The sequence below is a fragment of the Oryctolagus cuniculus genome, chromosome 19, assembly GCF_051225735.1.
Source record: "Oryctolagus cuniculus isolate XC-2025 breed Fujian yellow rabbit chromosome 19, ASM5122573v1, whole genome shotgun sequence".
Taxonomy (NCBI): Eukaryota; Metazoa; Chordata; class Mammalia; order Lagomorpha; family Leporidae; genus Oryctolagus; species Oryctolagus cuniculus.
In genome coordinates, this window is record NC_142885.1 from 18,417,214 (window position 1) to 18,434,355 (window position 17,142).

The 17,142-nt window shown below is 54.0% G+C and overlaps 1 pseudogene; it reads right to left on the reverse strand.

Annotated features, from left to right (window-relative positions):
* Window positions 1–13,841: 13,841 nt before the first annotated feature.
* On the reverse strand, window positions 13,842–16,470 carry LOC149120370 (proline-rich nuclear receptor coactivator 1 pseudogene; annotated as a pseudogene).
* Window positions 16,471–17,142: the final 672 nt, after the last annotated feature.

Below are 17,142 nucleotides of genomic sequence, written 5' to 3' on the forward strand. Positions count from 1 at the left end.
GAGAGTTACTCCGGGAATGCAAGGATGGCTACCATACCAAAGCTATATATCCCAGAACAGAATCCACATGGGAAAAGCCACAAAGTATCCCGATAGACACAGAAAACCTATTTCACAAAACCTTCATTACTTTTGCGGTATTAAAAAAATAAAATCATCAAATTAAGAACAGATGGTACACCTGGGCCTGACAACGGTCTTTCATAAAAAACCCACAGAGTACTAACAGCACACCAAACGCGAGTAACCGGAAACTGCCCTCCTAGACCAGGACACAGACACACATTCTCGCTCTCGTTCCTCCCAACAACACTCTCAGAGGTCTAGAGCAGGGTGGCTGGGCCCTCAAAAAGCAAACAGACGGGAACGTGGGGCAGTTTTGGGAGGAGATGGAGCCACCTCTGCTCTCACACAGCTGCTCGCACCCTGGGGACCCTTCCAGACCGTCTGCACAGCACAACTGCGACTCCACCTGAGCCTTCGGGACCAAGAGCAACAGGCACGCCGGCACCCAATACCCCAGCGGGAAGCCGCAACAGCCACACGTCACTCACCTCCAAGGGGGCCCGGTCTGCTGGCGGGATAGAGGTCTACCAAGGCCGTTGCTTCCGGAAGGGGCTGAAGAAGACAACCGCGCCTGGGAAATAGTGCTGCAGCCTCAGACATGCAGCCTCTCCTGATCCTGGCCTGACCTTGGAGCCGCTGGGTCTCCCTCAGTCTTGGCCAGCAGCGTCGAGCACGGCTCCTCACAGCTTGTGCAGGCTCTTGGGCAGCAGCGGACGCGGTGCTGACTCCCACAAGAGCGCTGGCGGGCAGTTGGGGTATGCATGCGTGCGTGTGCACTTCCGGGTCAAAGTGCAGGACGCAGGCGGGCGCAGTCCCACTGGCCGTCGCCATGGCGCCACGGGACACATCTGCGCACTGCCGCATCCAGCATCATTCTGATGCCCCAGGCCCACTTCAGTCAGCTTCTTCTGCTCCGGGTGTGACTCAGCCAAGGCGGTGCTCGGCCAAAGCTAGAAGCCCAAAGCTCAAACCCGGTCTCTGCATGAGTGTCAGCCACCCATGGAGCGCATTCACAGGAAGCTGGGTCAGAAGAAGAGGAGCCTGAACTCAAACCAGAAACTCCAGTGAGGGATGCAGGCATCCCACTGCGCCGGATGGCTGCAATGTCCATCTGTTAACCATGTCTCCCTCAACACTCACTCATGTATCCATTTCACACACAGATCTACTTCCATCTGAAAAGGAAAGGGACAGGGAAAAAAGAAAAAAAAAAGAACATTTGGCTTTCTCCAACACACGTTCTCTATGAACACATTCTCTACCCTGCCCCAGACGTTATCTCCCAGGATCTCTGTGGACAGGAGGGCCCTGCAGGGACAGCGATCCCAACAAGGAAATCTCCTCCAGCCACCAGAGTCACCTTCCCTGCCTCTAGCCCCTGCTCCTCTAGCAGCCAGGTTCAGCCCGTTGTGGAAAAACCCCAGCTGTGTGAGTCACTACAGCCATCCCAAGGGGCCTGCGCAAAATCCAGAGTACAGCTGGAAACAGCTGTCATGAGATCAACTGCCACTGGGAGGGATGGCAGAAAAAAAGGATGAATTCATCATTTATTACCACATGTGTGGGGAGCAATCCGGACTAGACTAAGTTACTCGAATTAAGACTTATTCTATGCATCTGCTCTCCCACAATATGGCGCTGGGAGAGAAGTAAACAGCTTCCGCACAGCTGCCTCCAGTTCAGCTAATAGACTGTAGGACTTGCTCCTGATTGGAGAGCGGCGTACTCGGCGTGTGGGCAGCCGAGTTGGGATTGGCGGAGGAGGACTATAAAGGAGGAGAGAGACGGCATGCACCAGGAACATCTATGGGGAACATCTAAGGGAACCCGTGCAGCCCCCGAGAAAGCCGGCCGGCGGTGTGCCGCTCCCCTGCGGAAGTGGGGAATGTGGCCAGGGGGAACTGCCCTTCCACGGAGGTGGAAGGGATAGTAGCCAACCCGGGAGGAACCAGCAGCAAACCCGGGGAGGGCCGAGCAGACGAAAGAACAGCACAGGGTCCTGTGTCGTTCCTCCACGAAGAGGGGGAGCGACATAATGGTGCCGTGACTCGGATAGGAAACCTAGGACGGATAGGAAACTTAGGAGGGAAGAAACGGGAAGAAATGGGAAAAATATCGGAGAGAGAGACTAGCAAACAGCCTAGGGAAAAGCCGGACGAAAAAGGTGCCGGAAGAAGCTATTGAAAGCCTAGGCATAGATTCAGATACGGACTACGGGGGGAAGCTGGGAGAAATCTCTAAGGGCGAAAGCGAAAGTGAAAGCTAGAACAAACAGACTCGGACGTGGACTGTGGGGAGAGGCCAGGAGAAATGAGGGAGGAATATCGTTGGAGGAAAGCTTGGGGAAACATACCGGGTAGAGAAAAATGTTAGGGAAATTGAAGCCGCGGGGGGCAGGCCGAGGCGGAAACGGAAGCCACTTTGGGGTTCTCAAGTTAGCCCGGGAATAGGGGGCGAAAAGTTGAAACCAGAAGCTGAAACGTGAGCCAGGTTGGGATCCGTCTGATTAGCCCGGGGAGCAAAGGACGGGAAGCCAAACCGTGGGGCGGAGACGTACGCTGGGTTGAATTCGCCAGGCTAGCCCGGGGAACTTAGATTGAATGCTAGTGGCGGACACGTAAGCTACACGCTGTGTGACTCGCGGAGGCTGCCGTGCGCAGAGAGAGCGTGCGGGGCACAAGTAGATAGGGAACGGGGCTGGCGTAGGCCGTGGTGCAGACGCGAAGGGCGTGGAGACCGCGGAGCGCGCGAAGCCAAGCCGCGCAAAGCCGGGAAGCTGCGCAGATGAGAGAGGCGCGGGCTGAAGCGGCTCAGCCGGGAAGCCGCCGAGAAGTAGCCTCGGGGCGGGCAGCGGGAAGCTGCGGGGATAAGAGAAACAGAAGTTTGGAAGTGGAGTGAGAGAAATGGGAATGTTGGCAGATAGAAGTAAAATGGGAGAAATAGGAATGCCCGGAGATAGAGAAATAGAGAAAAATAAGGCCTCCCCTCAACATGGCAATTAGAAGGCTTGGATTCGGTCTGCCCGATTAGTGAGGCGATGAGCACCTGGGCGGCTAGCAGCTTATGCGCCGCAGGTCACCGAAGACAGGCACGAATTAACATCAGTAAGGCTTCCCCACAATACCGCAATTAGAAGGCTTGGATTCGGTCTGCCTGATTAAGGCGGTAAGCGCCAGCAAGCAGCTCGACCAGAGTATGAGCTGCAGGTCACCGAAGATAGGCACGAACCAACACTAATAAGTCTCCCCCACAATAAGGCAATGAGAAGGCTTGGATTCGGTTTGCCTGATAGGTCTTGTAAGTCCCCTGCAGGCAGAGCAGAGCATGCGCTGCAGGGCACCGAACACAGGCACGCATCAGCGCCTAAAAACCTCCTCACAACATGGCGAAGAGAGGACCCGGATTCGGTTTTCCTGATTGATAGGACTTGTAAGAGCCTGTGGCAACTCTAGCAAGTAGAGCAGAGTGTGTGCCGCGGGACACCGAAGACAGGCGCGTATCAACGCCAAAAATAAAAAGAAAGGGGGATCTGTGGGGAGCAATCCGGACTAGACTAAGTTACTCGAATTAAGACTTATTCTATGCATCTGCTCTCCCACAATATGGCACTGGGAGAGAAGTAAACAGCTTCCACACAGCTGCCTCCAGTTCAGCTAATAGACTGTAGGACTTGCTCCTGATTGGAGAGCGGTGTACTCGGCGTGTGGGCAGCCGAGTTGGGATTGGCGGAGGAGGACTATAAAGGAGGAGAGAGACGGCATGCACCAGGAACATCTATGGGGAACATCTAAGGGAACCCGTGCAGCCCCCGAGAAAGCCGGCCGGTGGTGTGCCGCTCCCCTGCGGAAGTGGGGAATGTGGCCAGGGGGAACTGCCCTTCCACGGAGGTGGAAGGGATAGTAGCCAACCCGGGAGGAACCAGCAGCAAACCCGGGGAGGGCCGAGCAGACGAAAGAACAGCGCAGGGTCCTGTGTCGTTCCTCCACGAAGAGGGGGAGCGACACACATGAGCCCCTCTGGCCTCAGAAAAGCTGGTTTTCATTTTCTCTCTCCAACAAAAAGAGTCTTTTCCCATCTTACTTAGGATTCTTCTAATGAGCAAAGCAGCACGTGACTCACCATGGAAGACTCCCTCAGACTAGAATCCAATGGGGGACACCCCCCCCCCCCCAGGCATCTCCTGAAACACAGGAGAAATGAAACTCCATCAGGAGAGGAAAGAATTATCAGGAAGAAGCTATAAATGCAGATACCTCTGACTTGAATAAACTCTTAAAGAAAAAAAAAAAACAGCACCAGGAAATATGAGGCAGCTGAGATCCAGCAGAGAGAGGTCCAGGGCAGAGGTTCCTCTCTGGTTCCTACGTGCCCATGACATCAGGAACACTCTGAAATTAAGGAAGACACGTACAGGGTGTTTCTGTGCACAACTAGAAGGCACTCAGCCTCCAGACTTCTAAGTCCTCCTCCCACGGGTCTCCTCACCCATCAACCTGAGAGGTCCTGAAGAAAACAGGGCTGAGGCCTGGTCCAGGTGCGGAACTGACATGAAGAGCAGATGCTTCTCCTCAACAGAAACGTCTGTGTCTGATGGGGATGAGAAGAGGGCTCACCCGGCACTTGGTGCAAAGCAGCCTTGATTTCATGGCTCTGGCAGCAGGAGACAGGGAAATCGGCGCATTCTCCTCGGCTGCATGACACCCAAATGTCCATCAAGTCCCAGGCTCACACCTCAAATGATGCCATCAACATACCCCCGGGGGGCTCAGCCATGGGGTCTTTCAGTCAGCTCCAACAGTGACACCGAGGCAGCAGTCCCCGCCCTTCAACTGTCCAGCCAACCACACAAGGGAGAGGAGGAACGGCTGCTCGGGAGAGGTCCAGAGATACTTGCTGCACCCACCCACCACCAGGGACACACACCCCGTTCCTCACGCAGAGCACTACAATTCCAAAGGGCTCCACACATTCCCTCCTCCTGAGTGTCGTCTTCTCACAGCAGAATTGTGTTTATTTCTCACCAGTACAAAGCAGTTTCTATGACATCATGCTGCAAGACCTCGAGGCTGCTGTGGAGCCTGTGTGAGCGGGAAGGAAGTGAGGCAGGAAGGGAGTGGAGAGGAAAGTCTGAGGCAGCTTTGGGGCCAGAGGAGAGCTTCCCTTCACCTCTCAGGTTTAAGATTACACAATTAATGGGAATTTCATTTAAAAAGAATGCAATCATTATTAAAACTTTTCTAGTTGCCTCGGCTGTCATTGTTTCTCATTTCTAAGTGTAAAACAAAAATCTAGAATTTTAAAATGTATTCTCTTTTTTCACCAGCAAGATATCAAGGTAATACCTTATACCATATTTTTTTTTTTGACAGGCAGAGTGGACAGTGAGAAAGAGAGAGAGAGAAAAGGTCTTCCTTTGCAGTTGGTTCACCCTCCAATGGCCCCGCGGCCAGCGCGCTGCGGCCCGCGCACCGCGCTGATCTGATGGCAGGAGCCAGGTGTTTCTCCTGGTCTCCCATGGGGTGCAGGGCCCAAGGACTTGGGTCATCCTCCACTACACTCCCGGGCCATAGCAGAGAGCTGGCCTGGAAGAGGGGCAACCGGGACAAAATCCAGAGCCCCGACCGGGACTAGAACCCGGTGTGCCGGCGTCGAAAGGCAGAGGATTAACATAGTGAGCCATGGCGCCAGCCACCTTATGCCATATTTTACAACATCAACATTCAGTTAGTTGGGTTCAACTGCTTTACCAGCTCCCCAACTAAGTCAAGGCCAGGGCCCTGTCCTGGGCACCCTAGGCGCGACCCTGCCCCTTGCCCGGCTCCCCAGCTTCGGCAGGCAGGGCGAGGGCCCCACCCTGGGCACCCCAGATGCAACCCGGCTCCCCCGTGCCTGGGGCCCCAGGCCTCGCAAGCCCTCTAAGTGCCCTGCAATGGCCACCACAGTGGGGACCCCGCCACCTGCCCAGTTCCTAAGCCCCTGCTGGCATCCCAGACGAACCCATGCCCCTGCCGGGGGCCCCAGCCCCTGCAGCACAGCGAGGGCCTGCAGCCACAGCGAGGGCCCTGCCCTGGGCAACCCAGATGCAACCACGCTCCCCACCCGCATCCCAGCCCCTGCAGGCACCACGAGATTCCCGCTCTGGGCAACCCAGAGGCGACCCGCACCCTACCCGGGTATCCTGGGAGGGCTCCGCAGGCACAGTGAGGGCAGTTGCAGCAAGGGCCCACTTACCTCCCGGGTCAAAAGCCCCTGCAAGCATGGCGAGGGACCCGCCCTGGGCACCCCGGACGCGAACCCGCCCCCGGCCCGGCAGGTACAGCAAGGGATGCTCAGGCACTGGGAGGGCCCCGCCCTAGGCACCTCACATGCGACCATGTATCCCGCCCGGATCCCCCACCCCTGCAGGCAAGGCGAAACCCGTCCTGAGCACCCCAGACTCGACCACCACTCACCTGGGTCCCAAGTCCCTGCAGGAATGGCGAGAGCCCCGCCCTGGCCACCCCTGAAGGGACCCCGCCTCCTACCTGCGTCCCCACACCTGCAGGCAGGGCGAAGGCCCCGCTCTGGGCACCCAGACACAACCCCGCCCCCTGCCCAGGACCCTAGCCCCTACAGGCATGGCGAGGACCCTCAGGCACAGCAAGGGCCCTCCCCGGGAACGCCAGACGCGACCACGCCCCCCGCCCAGATCCCAGTCCCTGCAGGCATGGGGAGAGCTCCGCCTTGGGCACCCCAGGAACAACACACCCCTGCCTGTGTCCCAAACCCCTGCTGACCAGGCGAGAGCCCCGCCCTGGCCACCCAAGACGCGACCCCGCCCGGATCCCAAGCCCCTGCAGACACAGCGAGACTCCTGCCCTGGGCACCCCAGACGGGACCCCGCCCCACCCGCCCGGGTCCCCAGCCCCTGCAGGCACAGTGAGAGCCCTCCCTGGGCACCCCAGACGGGACCCCGCCCTGTCTGCCCGGGTCCCCAGCCCCTGCGGCACATGGGGACCCAAGTCGCCTCCTCCTCCTGCCCGGATCCCCAACCCCCGCAGGCACGATGAGAGCCCTCCCTGGGCACCCCAGACAGGACCCCGCCCCCAGCCCGGGTTCCCAGCACTACAGGCTCGGAGAGGGCCCTGTTCTGGGCACCCCAAAGGCGACCCCACCCCGCCTAGGTCCAGAGCCCCTGCAGGAACTCTGAGGACCCCGCGGGTACAGGGAGGGCAGGCGTGCCAATAGCCACGCCCTGGGCATCCCAGGCGCTGCACCGCCCTCCCCCACCCGGGGCCCCAGGACCTGCAGGCACCCCAGAGGCGACCCACCCCCGCCCGAGCACAAACCCCTGCAGGCATGGAAAGAGCCCCGCCCTGGACACCCTAAACTCGGCCCCAGCACCCACCTGGATCCCAAGCCCCAGCATGCTGGCCTAGAGGCCTGCCCTGGGCACTCCAGACGTGACCCCGCCCCCTGCCTGGGCCCCCACACCTGCAGGCAGGGCGAGGGCCCCGCAGGCAAAGCAAGGGCGGGCGCAGTAGAGTCCCAGCCCTGGGACCCCAGATGATACCTACCCCCAGTCCGGATCTCCAGCCCCTGCAGGCACAGCGAGAGCACCGCGCTGTTCACCCTACACTCGGCCCCAGCACACACCTGCGTCCCAAGCACCAGCATGTTGACTGAGAGGCCTGCCCTGGGCACCCCAGACGGGACCCCGCCCCGTCCGCCGGGGTCCCCAGGCCCTAAGGCACAGGGAGGGACCCACCTTGGGAATTCAAGACACGACCCCGCCCAGTCCCCGAGGCAAAGCGAGCTCCCTGCCCCGGGCACCCTAGATGCGACCCTGTCCCTTGCCCGAGTCCCCAGCTGCTGCAGGCAGGGCGAGAACCCCGCCTGGGCACCCCAGATGCAACCCGGCTCCCCCGCGCCTGGGGCTCCAGGCCTCGCAAGCACTGTAAGTGCCCTGCAGTGGGCACCACAGTTGGGACCCCACCACCTGCCTGGTTCACAAGCCCCTGCTGGCACCCCATACGAGGCCATGTCCCCCTCCCGGAGCTACAGCCTTTGCAGCACAGGAGGGCCTGCAGCCACAGCGAGGGCCCCGTCCTGAGCAACCCAGATGCAACCAGATACGACCACGCCCCCTACCCGCATCCGAGCCCCTGCAGGCACAGCGAAATTCCCGCTCTGGGCACCCCAGTGGCGACCCACACCCTACTCCGTTCTCCACCCCTGCAGGCAGTCGGAGGGCTCTGCAGGCACAGTGAGGGCAGTTGTAGCAAGGGCCCTACCCTGAAGCACCCCAGATCCGACCACGCCCCTGATCTAATTCCAGCCAATACAGGTACAGGGAGAGCCCCGCCCTGGGCACCCCGGAGGTGACCCTGCCACCTGCCCGGGCCACCACTGCAGGAGGCAGGGCGAGGGCCCCACGGGTAAAGCAAGGGCGGGAGCAGCTGGGTCCCCGCCTGGGCACCCAAGATGTGACCACGCACCCCCCCGGGGTCCCAGCCCCTATAGGCACAGCAAGGGATGCTCAGGCACTGTGATAGCCCTGCCCTGGGCACCTCACACGCAACCACGTCCCCCGTACGGATCCCTCACCCTGCAGGCAAGGCGAAACCCGTCCCGAGTACCCCAGACTCGAACACCACTTGCCTGGGTCCCAAGTCCCTGCAGGAATGCAGAGACCCCGCCCTGGCCACCCCTGAAGGGACCCCGCCTCCTACCCGGGTCCCCACACCTGCAGGCAGGGCGAAGGCGCCACCGTGGGCACCCAGACGCAACCCGCCCCGTTCCCAGGACCCCAGTCCCTACAGGCTTGGCCAGGACTCTCAGGTATAGCAAGGGCCCCACCCTGGGCATTCCAGAGGCTATTTCCCCCCGCCCGGATCTCCAGCCCCTGCAGGCATGCGAGAGCCCCTCCCTGGGCACCCCAGACACTCGCTACCTCCTCCACCCGAGTGCCAAGCCCCTGCAGGAATGGCAACAGCCCTACCTTGGCCACGACAGATGGGACCCCACCTCCTATGCGGGTCCTGACCCCTACAGGCAGGCTGAAGGCCCAGTACTGGTCACCCCAGACACTACCTCCCCACCACCCGGGTGCCAAGCTCCTGAAAGAATGGTGAGAATACCGCCCTGGCCACCCTAGATGGGATCCCGCTTCTTACCCAGGTCCCCAGGCCCTACAGGCATGGTGAGGGACCCTCAGGCACAGCGAGGGATGCGCCCAGGGCATTCCAGACATGACCACGCCTCCCACCCAGATTCCCAGCCTGTGCAGGCACAGAAAGAGCCCTCCTTGGGCACCCCAGATGGGACCCCGCCCCGCCCGCCCAAGTCCCTAGCCCCTAAGTCACAGCTTGGGCCCCACACCCCAGACGCAACCCCGCCGGGATCCACAGCCCCTGCAGGCCCTGTGAGAGCCCTCCCTGGGCACCCCATATGGAACCCGCCCCGTGTCCAGGACCCAGCACCTACAAGCATGGCGAGGAACCCCAGGCATAATGAGGGATCCACCCTGGGCAGACCTGACCCAGCCCCCTGCCTGGGTCCCCAGCCCCTGCAGTCATGGTGAGGGCATGGAAAGCCATGACATGGTGGCAAAAAACAATCTAAATGAAGGATCCTGGTGAACAACACCCCAGCAGAAGGATCAGGCCATCAAGGAGAGAGGCGCCTTTCTCTGAAGGGAGGAAGGAACCTCCACTGTGATATGGCCTTGACTAAACAAATTCAGAGTTGCTGAACTCAAGGGGCTTCCATAGCCTAGACAGCTCATAGCAAGAGTCTCGGGTGATTGCTGACATCATAAATAAGAGTGCCAATTGTTAAATCAACAACGGGAGTCACTGGGTTCATGCTCCCCACACAGGATCTCTGTCCTTAATATGTTTAACTATGAAACTCAAACACAACACTACTAGTCGAACAATACCCTATACCTGGTTCGGTTGTGTGAGTGCAACCTGTTGAAATCCCTGCTTAGTATATACTAAGTTGATCTTCAACATATGAAGGTAATTGAAAATGAAATGTGATGAAGGGCGGGATGGGAGAGGGAGTGGGTGAGGGGAGGGCCACGGGAGGGAGGGAGGTCAGGGGGGAAGCCACAACAATACAAAAGATGCATTTTATATTCTACTTAAAACTATTGGTTGAACTCTGTAATTAATACACAATTACTCTTAGGTGTTTAATTAATGCTATAACTAGTACTCAAATAGTATTTTACACTTTGTGTTTCTGTGTGGGAGCAAAATGTGGAAATCTTTACTTAACATATGCTAAATTGATCTTCTGTATATAAAGATAATTGAAAATTAATCATGATGTGAAGGGGAAGGGGAGAGGGAGTGGGAGAGGGGAGCGTTGTGGGTGGGAGGGAAGATACGGTGGGGAGGAGGCTATTGTGATCCTTAAGCTGTACTTTGGAAATTTATGCTCATTAAATAAAAAATAAAAAAAGAATATTATGTGATAAATATTGAAAAAAAAAGAAAAACACACAAAGGCAATTATCAAACCTGGATGATTTAAAAGACTCTATGCTTACAAACTCTTGAATTACAAATGCAGTGTGTCAAAAAGACACAAAAGTATACATAACCACACTTCATAACATCAGGGGAGAAAAAAATTAGAAACAGTAAGAGGAAAACAGAGATCATTCACAGAGGTGACTAAAATAGTCCTTTTAACAACTGGTATGGTGCTGTAAAACAGACATAAAATCAATCATGCCAAAAGCAATTATCTGAGCTAGAGTTGGATCCTTAGGTAAAATCTAGTTAATGGACCAAGATGAATAAAACATAATCAAAAATAAACACAGAGATTTGATTACCAACAGGAGCTTTCTAAACCTACATGTCAAGAATAAATGTTTTTCTACAGTAAAGAAAATGAAATAAGATGATACATGATATGCATCAAACTATGATTTACATTGAAGTAAAGAATTATCAAATAATTGCACTTTATTTTAATCTGATAAAGTATCATTTTACTCTTAAAACTGTACATATGAAATAATGAAATGTTCCTCTTACAGAAATAAAAAAAAATCTTATGCTACTGAATAATTTAACTGCATTAGAACATATTTTCAAGAAAAATATCCCATCACAATATTAGTAAACATTAATGGCTCTTACATTGTGTGCTTTTCAGAATACTGATTATTCTTTTATCAGAACTGAGCAGCACCACAGGACTAACTGTAGCACAAGCATTAAATACTAACTTCCAGATACTCAGACTTTGTTGTATGTCCACCACACATGGACTGAGATAGACAGGATGATGAGGTTAAGGTGGTAGGTGACCACAAAGGCACTCACCAGCAGCAGGATGGTCTGGGTGGCCTTTTACTCTGGGAAGGCTGTTGGGCAGAGGAGACTCATGCTGCCCAGGTCCTGGGACCTCCTCTGAAGTCTGCACAAAAGAATCACCATGTGCACACTTGAAAGCAGCATGACTCCTACAAGTAAGACATTCTTGGATGTGGATACTGTCATATTGGAATATACCTCATAATCATTTAATATATAATATTAAAGTACAGCTTAATTTCTCTCTATAAGAACAAGCATGTTATACCGAGGGACAAAGAACTGCTTTTCAGGCTTGAGCTATGAATACAAGATAGCATGCATTGCTTACACAAATTTGTGGTACATCTACATAATGTAAGTCATCCTACCCTCTTGGCACTGCTCATCAAGTTAATAGCAATTCTAACTTTCTGCCCATACTGCCTACCACACAAAAAGTTAAAAGTCTTCACTCTCCTTGTGGGAGCCAGTTAAGACCTAAAATACCTCCAGTAGCACCTTTCTCATGAATTTGACCTGAAGAATCAAGTGCAAGTATGTACCCATTTAAGATTTTTTTTTTCTTTTAATATCTAAATATTGCCCAATTACTCAGAAAGGTTTTCTCCTTTGAGACAAACTTTTGGTATGCATAAGTGAAACCTTATAGAAAGTATATTTTAGAATTTCTAAGTTGGGAACATATTGAGAATGAAGTTTGAACTGCCATGCTGATCTTCAAGCAAGCCTCTAAAATCTCCACCCACTGTTTCGGCATCAGCTATACTTTTTTTAGTGTAAGTACCACCATTCAAGATTAATGTAATAAAACAAAGTAGGTATCATTGCCTTCTACTGAAAACTGCATGAATTATTAATTCAAATAATACTTCATGAAAAAGTTTACATATAAAAATATACTCAGTCATAAACTAACCAGTTTTTCTTTACACTACCATTTCCACTTGTTTTTTTTTTTTTTCCACAGGCAGAGTGGACAGTGAGAGAGAGAGAGAGAGAGAGAGAGAGAGAAAGGTCTTCCTTTGCCGTTGGTTCACCCTCCAATGGCCGCCACGGCCGACGCGCTGCGGCCAGCGCACCGCGCTGATCCAATGGCAGGAGCCAGGTGCTTCTCCTGGTCTCCCAAGGGGTGCAGGGCCCAAGCACTTGGCCCATCCTCCACTGCACTCCCTGGCCACAGCAGAGAGCTGGCCTGGAAGAGGGGCAACCGGGACAGAATCTGGCGCCCCGACCGGGACTAGAACCCGGTGTGCCGGCGCCGCAAGGCGGAGGATTAGCCTAGTGAGCCGCAGCGCCGGCCTACCATTTCCACTTGTGAGATGGGCAATTCCTCCTCGGAGATGTAGAAATATTAAATTGTTGCTCTAAATTTTGTAGAGGAAGGATCATTAGTACAAGGTCAAAGACAGAGCCATCAAATGGGAAGTTAAAAATGCAGTCGTGCAAAATCATCTCATGGTCACACACAGAACAGTCAGACACAAAAAGTCAAGACTAGTTTAAAGGGGGAAAGGCAAATTATTATTACTTTAAAATTTAATTATATGGCCAGCGCCGTGGCTCACTAGGCTAATCCTCCGCCTTGCGGTGCCGGCACACCGGGTTCTAGTCCCGGTCGGGGTGCCGGATTCTGTCCCGGTTGCCCCTCTTCCAGGCCAGCTCTCTGCTGTGGCCAGGGAGTGCAGTGGAGGATGGCCCAAGTGCTTGGGCTCTGCACCCCATGGGAGACCAGGATAAGTACCTGGCTCCTGCCATCAGATCAGCGTGGTGCGCCAGCCGCAGCACGCCGGCCGCGGCGGCCATTGGAGGGTGAACCAACGGCAAAGGAAGACCTTTCTCTCTGTCTCTCTCTCTCACTGTCCACTCTGCCTGTCAAAAAATAAAAAAAAATTTTAATTATAACCAATTTTGTTGGCATTAAAATTAGAGGCATCTTAAATTTGAATAATGCATATGTACCAAAAACAAGAAATTAAATTTGGTAGAAATAGGGAGAGGAGTTTTTCCAGTAATTATAGATTGGAAGGTAGAAATCAATTTAAATAAAGACAGACTCCATTGTTTACAATGATTGTGCCACAGACTTAATCTTCAGTAGTGCATTGGTAAACTATTCACGTTTAGATCTTCACTTTGAGATCTGACAGCTGCTTCTTGGTAAACTCTCAGTACCTTGGGCAAATAAACTCGTCTTCCATGTGCTTTAGCACCCTTAAAATTTTTCCATTATCTATAGAAAATATATATTATAACATATAATATTATATATGTACATATATATACACAATGACCTGCCATGTGGGCAGGGCAAAATACATACTTTCATAACAGAACTATAATGTACTTCTCAAGTATGAATAATATATACATAATATATGGTATACAGTATTTACAAAATACAAAATATAATGCAAGCTGTTTATATATAGCTTTTTAAACTCATCTTTTGTACTCTTACACTGCAACAAGGCAGCTTTCCAGATCTGCACCAACTTCCAAGAGTCCAGGGCGTTGGGAAAAACTATGTTTTACATATGTATTGAAATCTGAAATCTTAAGTTTGAATTTCAGCAGTGTTTTCAAGTGCACAGCCATCAGCTCCCCATTTTGGTTGGAATTTTCAACAGAGCTTCCCATCCAGTGACTAGGAGGCTCTGGAAGAACAGTAGGAGATGGTGGGTTACTAAATTTCATGCCAGCTTAATTCTACTTTTTGGCTCACTTTAGTTAGAAATGCTGATTTCTTCAAATGCATGTTTTTAATATTCTCTGTATTTTTAAAAGGCTTTTTTTCCTGCTTCTGAATTCTATCAGATGAAACAGAGTCCTGCTGTAAGTTACTTTCATTTCTTTTTTTGTAGGAGTGATCTTGGTTACTGGCAACTTAGGTTTGCTTTTCTGTTTATTTTTGGTTGTTCACTCACGTGTATACCATTAACAAGCTGGCAGTGGGAAAGGGTAACTTTCTCTGATTTTCCCATCTTTGATTTTTTTTTTGACAGGCAGAGTGGACAGTGAGAGAGAGAGACAGAGAGAAAGGTCTTCCTTTGTCGTTGGTTCACCCTCCAGTGGCCGCCACGGCCGGCGCGCTGCGGCCGGTGCACTGTGCTGATCCGATGGCAGGAGCCAGGTACTATTCCTGGTCTCCCATGGGGTGCAGGGCCCAAGCACTTGGGCTTTCCTCCACTGCACTCCCTGGGCAGCAGAGAGCTGGCCTGGAAGAGGGGCAACTGGGACAGAATCCGGCACCCTGACCGGGACTAGAACGCTGTGTGCCAGCGCCGCAAGGCGGAGGATTAGCCTATTGAGCTGCAGCGCCGGCCCCATCTTTGATTTTAAAACCTCTTTTCTGAGCAGCAGTTGGCCAGGTGCTGCGGGTCACAGTGGCCCAGGGACCAGGTTCGCTCCCTCAGTTGGCTTGCCGTCCCAGGCATCAGGCACAAGACAGTGGCCTGGCCTGGGACCTCCTGCGCCCTGCTCTGTTCTGCCACCCAGCTGGGCCACCCTCCAGCCTCTGTCGGTGCTGCGATACTGGTAGAAGCGGCCGGACAGCTGACCAGCCAGGCTGACCCATACCTTGTTTCACCACTTCTTCTGCACTGCCTGAAGGATGCCTCCCCCATCACGGGGTGAAGGTGCCTCCCCCATCGCAGGGCTGCAGTTAGGGAGAGCTACTGGAGCGCGAGGTTTGGGGATCACACAGGAGCTGTCTCTCCCTAGGAAGTGAGGGAGGAAGAGGGTCCGGGACAGCACCCGGGAGTCTGGGATCCAGGGTAAAGGCGGCGGAGCTGTGGTCACCATCAGGAGGGTCCTGGAGTAACCGCTAGCAGAAAAGCCAAGCGGCGCAACCAGGCCACCCGGGATGAAGGGCTCCCGCTGTTGGACAGAGACAAAGGTCAGAGTGCTAGGAAGCAAGTGGCTCAGCAAGAAGAGGAAGAAGAGGGGGAGGAAGTGAAGCCAGTGTGATTCCAGGGTGACGGTGGTGGCTTCTGCTGCGAGAGCCAGAAAGAAGTGCAGACCACGGGGACGGTGGCAGAGCAGCAACAGTGATTCATGTCTGACCACAAAGGAATAAGATTCTTCTGTTTGGATAATTACACAAAAACATGGCCCGTAACCAACACACTGTGAAATGAACAACAGATCATTGAAGAAATCAGAAGTTAAGTCTAAAACTATCTTGAAACAAACAATATTGGAGACACAAAATCTCAAATCTTAGAAACACAGCAAAAGCAATAATAACAAATGTATAGTAAGAAGCAACTAGATTTTTAAAGGCAAAATTTTCAAATAAACAACCTAACAAAGCATCTCAAAAATCCTGAAAAGAACAAAACCAAAATTGGTAAAAGAATAGAAATATCCATGATAGAAAAATAACAAATGAAATAGTCTAAAAAATACAAATGTCCAGTGAAATGAAGAATTGTTTTCTTGCAAATATCAAGAAACACAACAAACTTGTGGCTGGAATGACCAAGATAAGAAAAGAAGAATGCAGGCCAGCGTGGGCATGGGGTGTCTGGGACTGTGGGCCTGGTGGAGATGAACCCTGCAACATGGGGTGGGGTCTGGGCCTGCTCAATGCCAGGCTGTGCCCCCGCCTTCCTGACCCACTCTGACACCTTCTCTGAGCCTCATCCAACCCACGAATGGGGCCTGCCAGCGGGAGAGAGAGGACAAGACCCAGGCGAGGGCTCCCCAGCAGGATGGGGAGGAAGCGGCTGGGTATGGGTCCCTTCATTCCTTCATTTGATCATTCGTCCGTCCTTTCCTGGAGCTCCCTGGGGTCAGTCACCAAGGCCATCACAGCCCCTGCCTTCGCGGGTCAGACGCCAAGTGCTGAGGGGGAGGCCAGGATGGGGGAGGGGGTGGGGGGATGCGACTCCCAGCAGACTGAGGTGGGTATGGAGGAGCTGGGCTGGGAGGGCCGTTCCTGGGGTCTGGTGACCAGGTGAGGGGGCGGCTGTCGAGAGCTGCTAGTTGGGGTGGCAGTGGTGTCTGACACCTGCTTTAGGGAGCTCTTTCTGGACGCTGGAAGTCGAGGTGGAGGCGGGAAGCCACGTGAGTCACAGAGCATGGTGGTTCGTGCTGCGGCCAGGTTGGTGGCTGGCGTGGCCAGGGTCCAGGGCTGACTCAGTGTAGCTGAGGCTGGGGTGTGTTGAGGGGGGAGCAGCTGCCTCTGCTATGGGCCCCACTCTTTCCAGGCCCTGCCCTGGAGGGGGCGCCCATCACCTGGCCACATGTGGGGCAGGTGCTCGGCTGCCCAGAGGCCTTTGGTCTCAAACCAGGAGAGCAGACAGCTGGCTGGGCATGGCCTCACCCTGTGCCCTGCTGGAGGAAATCAGAGATGAGTGCAGCCCCCGGCCCAGCTCCTCTTGGTCAGGGCCCAGGGACAGCAAGGGCAGGGGGCAGGGGAATGACTGCGGCCCTGAGACCTCGGGACTGCTCCCATGGGGCCTGGACGGGGTGAGGGTTTACAGGTCTGGATGGACCCTGAGGAAGCTGTGAAATCAGTGGGCTTGGCAGAGACAGAGGTGGGGAGATGAGGGCCTAGGACATGCCTGGCTGAGCCCAGCCAACCCCTCCTGGAAGGCCCAGGAACTTGGCCACAGCGGGGGAGCAGAGACCTGGCCATCAGGGGAATGAGGAATGTTCTTGGCTTCCTCTGGGCCTGTTGCACTGTGTCTTGTTTTCTGGGAAACAAATGCAGGGTTCCAAGCCCCTTCCCACATACATGGAGGCTGGCACA